An 8,985-nucleotide genomic window follows, 5' to 3' on the forward strand; every position below is an offset into this window, starting at 1 on the left:
TAATGTATTTATGTGTGCATGTTCACACCGAGAAGACATGGGACTTTAATAGTATTTTTGTATTGTTTGTCTGTTTGGAAATTGTGCTTTTCTCTTTCGGGAATGGTACAAGATGATATCCCATTTGGACAGAAATATGTATCAGGTCATGATATCTTTTAGGTATCATGACCTGATACCTAACCGGTGTCAGGTGATACCTCGCAAGTATTACCTGATACTTGGTAGAAATCGCGTGTTGGAATTATCAGATACCTGATAGGTATCACCGTTTGAATAGAAATATATATCAGGTCCTTATACTGGTTTCTGATACTTGATAATTATCACCGTTTGGACAGAAATATGTATTAGATCATGATACCTAACTGGTATCAGGTGATACCTATCAGGTGTCAGGTGATATCTCGCAAGTATTACCTAATACCGGATAGAAATCGTGTGATACCTGATTGGAATTGACTGATACCTGATAAGTACCACCGTTTGGACAGAAACATGTATAAGGTCCTGATATCTTCTAGGTATCATGTCCTGATACCTAACCGGTATTAGGTGATACCTATCCGGTATCAGGTGATACCTCGCAATTATTACCTGATACCTAGTAGAAATCATGTGATACCAGATTGGAATCATCTAATACCTGGTAAGTACCACCGGTGATATCTCACAAGTATCATACGATACATAGTAGAAATCATCTCGTCCTAGTTAGTACTGAAACAATGTGGTAATAAAATAGTTGATGATGCACTACACATGCATGTTCTAACCTACAAACTCAAGGAGGAGCGCTAGATGCACATGGTGACTAACCATTAATTCCTATGTGCATATTTTTGTGAGAGCCAAAGGCTAACCGAGTCCATCTTTGATTCTTATCCATATCTTGCCCGGGAAGGTGGAGGTGTCATTTAATTATCCTGTTAGGACGGAATACCGTGCACTAGTCTCCCTCTTACATCTTGGGCCAGATTTTTTAACCAATATTTCATTTTAAACTACCCCAATACAATGTTTTCATATAAAATCAGAAATGCGTACATATTTTACACTTTGGACCACCCTCTCTCTACCATCTTTCTCTTCTCCTCGACTATGGCGATCATGCCCCGGTCACCGGTGCCAGCAGTGGCAATGAACGTCACAATGAGGCAGGTCATGTGGCATCGCCAGCATGGCCCTTTTGGGCTGGCCGCGTGATGGCCTGTGCAGCAACGCAGAGTGTAGAGCATATATATCGTGCAACTCAATGACCATGGGTTTGCTGACAGTGAGTTCGTCGACGACTTGGTGGAAGAACATGGCCGCAAAGATGCAGTGGGAAACCATAAGAGGGGATGAGAGGAATTAAGAGGGGTGGTCCAAGGTGAAAAAATAGTTAAAAGATACCTGGATTTATATGAAAACAATTGGATTGGGAGTATCACAGTGTGAAAATTTAGTTAAGCTATTTTTAACTAAATTTATACCCAAACTGTAATTTACTCTATTAAAAAAATATAGACCTGGGTCTATTTGTAAATGATTACCTAACTTCTTCCTACACCACTCCTCTCCCCGTTTCTCCTCAATGGTTATGACTGTATCAGCGGCAGCGGCAATGCCGCCACGAGTAGTGTTGGCGAGGTCGTGACGGCAGGTGTGGCACGACAACCACATGTATCCAGTATCCTTGACAACAGTGGAGTTGAGGAGACGTACGCTTCAAAACAGAGAAGATGGCAGTGCAGTCTGGCGAGACCAGATATCAGCCTTGACGAGCCTCAAGATATATACCGACATGGGTGGTGAGGCTACAAACTGGTGCCCCTCCACCACCTTCCTCATCGTTGCACGTGGGTTGTTCTAAATTAAAGCCATGCAACCTTTCCCTTTCCTCCTCTCCTAGCCTAAACAACCAGTCGTCACTAATTAATGACCATATACGTCCCGAGTAGAGCGAGTAGTAGCCAGCCAGCTGCCACCTTTGCAAGACCCTGTGCTTCTCCAACATGGCATGCATGGTCGTCGCGTCCGTCGCCGTGCCTCCACCGTCGCACCGCCCACCAGCTCATGACTGCCACCGCCGAAGGGGAGGAGGAGCTAGTGTGAGTAGAGCATGAAGGCTTCGTGCTGGCCATCATCGTCAGCGTAGAGCACGACAAGCGCATATCTCTATCTCTACTATTATAAAAACTGAATATATTTTTACCGGTATTTTGGTACGTTATCCGTGCATGAGTTGGTTTTTAAGTTTGTTTGCTTTTGAAAATACATATCCGTATTTGAGTCGGTTTTTAAGATCGTTTACTTTGGGTAATACAGAAAGAATCATATAAGAAATCTGTTTAAAAAAACTCGCATTCTAACTTGAGCCGATCGGACTCTAAACTGCAGCTCATGATTTTCTAAAAATACATATATATCCAAGCGAACTCCCACAGTGAACTTCATCTTAACTAAACCATATAATAATAATAAGATTAAAATATACTTCACCCGTTATAACGCACGGGTATTTTTTCTAGTCCCATAAAAAAACGATCCAAGGGATGAATCTGGATATAGTGTATATCCACATTCATCTCCACAATTGGATTCTTTTTGGATCAAAGGGAATGCTTGGCAAGTGGGATCAGGGTCAGCGTCCAGAACACAAATGAGAGCATGACATACATCTCCTTGTTCCCCAGCGAGTGCTCGATATCCACCGGCTTAGGGGCTCCTGTACACGTACAAAAGCATTGTCGCCATCTTGCAATACACCACCACCCAAGGCTCCGGTACGCGAGCACCACACCTCCCCGCCACGCCTACAACCATACCAAGAATTCGCTGTCACCACTGGTGGAGAAACCATCTTTGGTCGGTTGGCCAAATTCCACAATAGTCCCAGTTCTAATAAAAACCGGGACTAAAAATCATCTTTAGTCCCGGTTGAAAAGTTGAGGTGTACTTTTTTATCTTTAATCCCGGTTGGTAACACCAACCGGGACTAAAGATCATTTTTAGTCCCGGTTCAAAAAGTTGTCGGGTTCAAGACAAATCCCCATTATTTTTACTCCCGGTTGGTATAAATAACCGGGACTAAAAATAGATCTTTAGTCCCGGTTGTTTATACCAACCAGGAGCAAAGACTATCCCGAGAGCCGCGCGCGATCTCCTCTCGATCTCCTCCCCTCTCATTAATATCTCCTTCACCCCCTCTTCCTCTCCCCTTCATCCCCTTCCTCTCCACTTCCCCTGCCGTTCCTCCCCTTCCCCTCGATCTGGAGCGGCGGCCGGCCGGGCGGTAGCGGCGGCACCAGGTAGGAGCGGCGGCGCCCGACGCGAGCGGCGGTGGTGGCCGGGCGGGCGGGCGCGGCGGCAAGCCGGGCGGGAGCCGTGGCGGTGGCCGGGCGGACGGGCCTGGCGGCAAGCCGGGCGGTAGCAGCGGCGCCCGGCAGGAGCCGCGGCGGCGGGCGGGCGTGGCGGCCGAGCTGGCGCAGACGCCGAGAGGACGGGGACTGGGAGGCCGGCGGCGCCCTCCCATCTGCTGCCGATTTTTTTTTTTGATTTTGTGTTTCATTGGTTTTGATCTGTGATGTATGTGATATTGGATCTGATCTGGGATGTATTTGAGTTGTGATGCATTTCTTTTAGGATTTGTGATGTATTTTTCGTTTGAGATTTGGTGATGTGATGTATTTGTGATCTGTGATGCATTTCTTTGCAATATGTGATGTATTTCTTCCTAAATCTGTGATGCTTGTGGATGATTTGGGATATTTAGGGAGCAAATCGATTGAGCAATGAAACAACAACAAAAAAAAAGAATCAACCGGGACTGCTCCACCATTTTTAGTCCCGGTTGGTAATACCAACCGAGAATAAAGATGGATTTTTAGTCCCGGTTATTTCACCCGGGACTAAATATGGGTATCTTTAGTCCCGGATTCGTACTCCCGGTTGTATAACTGGAACTATAGGGGGTTTCTAACCGGGAGTAAAGCCCCTTTCTCTACCAGTGCACCATGGCACCCAAACCCAAACCAACCCAAAGATCCAAATTTCCCGACACAAACCCAACAAAAGGTGCTACCGACTCACCCTCCTGCACGCTGCAGCCACTCTCCACATACTCAGACCGCTTCCTCCACTACATCATTGGCAGGGTCGTCGTGGAGAGAGAGGGAGGGGGGGGGGGGGAGTAATGAAGAAAGAAGTGAGGTAGTCACTCATTGTCAGTAAAAACTACCGCCAATAATAATTACTGTCGAAGTGTTAAGAGAGTTATTTTGCACGGTTTAAATAGTTAAAGGGGTCGATATTACCCGGGTTTTTCGATTAAGGATATGAATCAGACGTGAGTTGTTTAAGAATTTTGAGCCCATGATGACCCAGGCCCAGGCTAACTAGTTGCCCAGTTAGCTTGCCCAGCCCATTACTAGCCAGTACTCCAGTAAAGTGCCAAGCCGCCTCCCCCACTTCGGCGGCAGCAGCAGCACCGCCGCGCAGGTCGCCGCCGCCCCCAACCTGCCCATCTCGCCACAGCGCATCCTCCCAGCTCCCGGCTCCCCCACTTCGCATCCTCTCGCTTACTGGGTTCTTCCTCGCCGTCGTCGCTGCGTGGTGCCGGGTTGCCGCCTGCCGGCTTGGTCACTCAGCGGCCCAACCTCAAGATTCAGTTTTTTTTCTCTTTTAGAGTCCATGTCAATTTGTCTAATACAAGCAGATGAGTTGTGTGATGCTGCATTCAACTTAATGTATATAAGCCATTTACGACTAGTTTTTTTAATCGATTTCATTCCTTTTGAACAAGACGTTTTGACTTTGGTCAAAGTTAAACTGTTTTAAGTTTGACTAAATTTGTAGAAAAAAAATATTTTCAAACCAAGATAAATTTATTATAAAAATAGATTCAATCATTGATTTAATAGAACTAATTTGGTATTATAAATATTACTATATTTGTCTATAAACTTAGTCAAACTTGAAGTAGTTTGACTTTGACTAAAATCAAAACGTTTTGTAACCTGAAACGGAGGAAGTAATTGGTTGCAAGTTGAAGAGGAAGAGAACATGACATATTTTTGGGTTTTATTAGAAAAGAAAAAAAAATGGCGCACTAGCTTTGAATTTGTTCTTGTGTTGCATCCTAGGAACAAAGTATCAGGCTAAACTAATGATCATCCACATTGCTTTTAAAAGAAGACCTAAAAAAATATTGATACAAGGAAGAATGGTTGGAATGAGCGCTATGACGAGTCAAAGAGCCTGCCTCAAACACAGTTAATATGGACTTCAAATATCATTTTAATCATGCATGTGTTCTGTACTTCTGTTATATCATGGTGTGCCGCCTACACATGGAGCCAGGTGGGGCATTATCCATGAGAAATTGAGAAGTGTGGCTAGGAGGAGGAAGATGAGGGGTGATTTTATTAGTGTTCTTTGCATGAATCTTGGAGCAATTTCAACCATTAAAATGTGACTGAAATTTTCTTCTTATATTTTATTGCCAGACGGCTTCATGTCCCTTATTGAGGATACAATTTGTCTTCTCATTTTTTGCAGAAGTTCGTGTTGTAGACTTAGTGCTCTATTATTTGCATTCCTGGATGCCAGATGTATGATACACACGCAGACTGGCATTGATTCCAAATGATGGCAATAAGATTGGAAGAATATGTATCTCTGATTTCCAGAACTCTGTCTTACAGCTAGGATAATATGTTGCTCTCGTACAAGAGCTAGCTTAACAAGACAAATACATTAAATATATAAGTGAGCGATATAGAGAGGAGAAGAAAATTGTAGTCAACCTTATAACTAATATCACTGTTGGAGAAACCATCTTTACTCCCGGTTGGGAAACCCCCTTTAGTCCCAGTTTTTCAACCGGGAGTAAAGATCCGGGACTAAAGATGTCTATAACCGGGACTAAAGATACATCTTTAGTCCCGGTTGATACCACCAACCGGGACTAAAGGAGAGGATCTTTAGTCCCGGTTGATGTTACCAACCGGGACTAAAGAGATAATAGCGGCAGTACCAGATGGTCCCCTTTTCTTTTTCTTTTTCCCTTTTTATTTTCTCCCGAATCAAGTAGGCAAATCCCCAAATCAAAATAACATCCCAAATTTACATCACCAAATCCACATCACAAATCATAAAGTTACTTATACACATAAATCAAATACATCACAATATCCTAAGAAATTACTCAAATACATCACAGATCCAAACAATGAATCACAAATTTGTAACTTCTCAGTCAAATACATCTCAGTGAATCATCACAAATTAAAAAAAAAAACCAATGCCGCTGCCGCCGCTCGCCACGACCGCCGAGCGCGGCCCCGCCGGCCACCGGCCGCGGCCCCTCTGCCCGCCCCGGCCGCCGTTGCTCGCCGCCACGCGCGGCGCTGCCGCCCGCGGCCCCGCCAGCCGCCGCCGCGTGCGGCCCCACCGTCCGCCGGCCGGCCGGCTGGGAAAGCGAGGCGGGGGGCGGAGGAAGGGGAGAAGGGGAGGAGAGGAGGAAGGGGAGGAGTTGGAGGAGAGGGGATGAGGAAGAGACTTAGATCTGAGGAGAGGATAAGTGATAGGGATTATATACTACGTGTTTAATTTTAGTCCCGGTTGGTAGTACCAACCGTGACTAAAGTGGTGATCTTTAGTCCCGGTTATTGACACCAACCGGGACTAAAGATCCTCGGCCCCCTGACATACATCTGACAAGGGATGAACCGGGACTAAAGATCATCTTTAGTCACCAACCGGGACTAAAGATCAAAATTTTTATAACCGGGACTAAAAACAATATTTAGTCCCGGTTCTTTTTGGAACCGGGACTATTATGGATTTTGCCAGACCGACCAAAGATGGTTTCTCCACCAGTGTATGTTATATATGTTAGCTTTAAGATGGTCTAATAGTAGAAAGTGGGCTTTATTATTATCCTCGCTCTTGCGTGCGTACAGTGAGATGTACGCACTCCCATCCGTTCCCTTTCTATATTAGTTTCTATTTCCATGCTATATTAGTTAGATGTAAATCACAATTTATAATAATAATTTTTTCAAAGAAAACTAAGGCTGTGTTCGGAACTAGTTCCCAGCTCCTCCGCCTCGTTTTCCACGCGCACGCTTATATATGCATTATTATTTATATCACATCACTTGAAATATGCACAAATTGATAACATAGTAAATCTTTCTGATAAAAAGGCTACATATAAAAACATTCAATTAATTCCCTTAGTCTGAGGAATAATAATACCAAACAAGAACTCAAGTGGGTGACAAACAATCTTGAAATTGAATTTTAATCCTTGGAAAGAGAGATAGACGAAAGGCTTGAATATTTAGGTGAATATTACCCATTTTACAATATAAGTGTTTTATTTTAAAAAATGTGATAGTTCAGCAAACTACTTATTCTGAAGTATTAACTTTATATATAGAAGTTCATAGAGAGATCAAAATTTGTAGAATAATTAGTTCACTATCAAATATCTATCTCAGCTATAATTTTATTGCTAAAAGTTTATACGTGCAATCAAGGCGTGAAATTTTTTACCCGTAAGAAAGTTTGAATGACCAACAACTACATGATGTGTGACTATATATATCTGAACATTTTACAGAAACTATATATATAGATAAAAAATAGTCATCATAAAAGATTTTAACACTTAGAATAAAAAGACAAGCCCTCGCACTCGTGTAGGCTGTCTTGTTAGTTGCTTTAGTAATACAAAACGTACGTTATTAACTTGTCTTAGGGGATGTTTAGATGTAGGGGTGTAAAGTTTTGGCGTCATATTAGATATACGGACACACATTTAAGTATTAAATATAGACTAATAACAAAACAAATTACAGATTCCGCCTGTAAACTGCGAGACGAATTTATTAAGCCTAATAAATCCATCATTAGCAAATGTTTACTGTAGTACTATATTATTAAATCATAGACTAATTAGGCTTAAAAAATTCATCTCTTAATTTACACGCAAACTGTGTAATTAGTTATTTTTTTCCTATATTTAATACTCTATATATGTGTCCAAATATTTAATGTGACATGGTGAAATTTTTTTTTTCCAGTGGATCTAATCAGGGCCTAAGCTACACCGAACTTCAGGCCTTGAGTTTTAGATATTATTATTTTATGTACTAATGGGACCCACCACTTTACGTCTCTCCTACTTTCCCCAATTTTATTCTCCATCCTTCCTTTTTATGGTCTATGGATCATGCTGCTGTGGAAGGACAGTATCTCCAGAGACTCTCACCACAGCACATGCCATCCCCTCCTTCAACCAGCGGATGACAGGAGAGAAAGAAGAGAAGAGAAGAGAGAAAAGGAAAGCGGATTATAGATTTATAGCCAGCTGTAGCACGGATTTCAATATATATTTGTGTGTATGAGAGATGAGATCATATGTTAATGTTGTAGTATATGCTATAGGTAACTAATGTATGAATGAGTTATTAGATTGGATATAAATGAATTGGAGCTAGTAGTTGGCTATACTATTAAACTTGCTCTTACGTAACAATAATACTTCCTCCATCTACTTTTGATAGTCATATTTCATCTTGGCACATAGATCAAGGATAAGTGATTCTACTTATTATTTATTTAAACATGCTACTATTCATTTCTCGTAAATAAGCGATTTATTAATATTTATATTTCACGATGCGCATGTAACCAATCTTATGTGGAAGAATGAAGAGTTACGTATTAAATCTAAAAAAGCCATTAAGATGATAAGTTGCTGGATTGAAATATGTCTATAAAAATAAATTTTTCAGATTTAAAAATATAACTATCAAAATAGATGGAGGGAATATTTGGAGGGAATATTTGATAGAGGGAATAATAAGCTTCACCGCATTTGAGGCCTTAGGTTTTATAAATTATTATTTTATCATGTACTAATGGGACCCACCACTTTACCTCTCTCCTACTTTCCCCAATTTTTATTCTCCATCCTTCCTTTTTATGGAT

The sequence above is a fragment of the Oryza sativa genome, chromosome 3, assembly GCF_034140825.1.
Source record: "Oryza sativa Japonica Group chromosome 3, ASM3414082v1".
Lineage (NCBI taxonomy): Eukaryota > Viridiplantae > Streptophyta > Magnoliopsida > Poales > Poaceae > Oryza > Oryza sativa.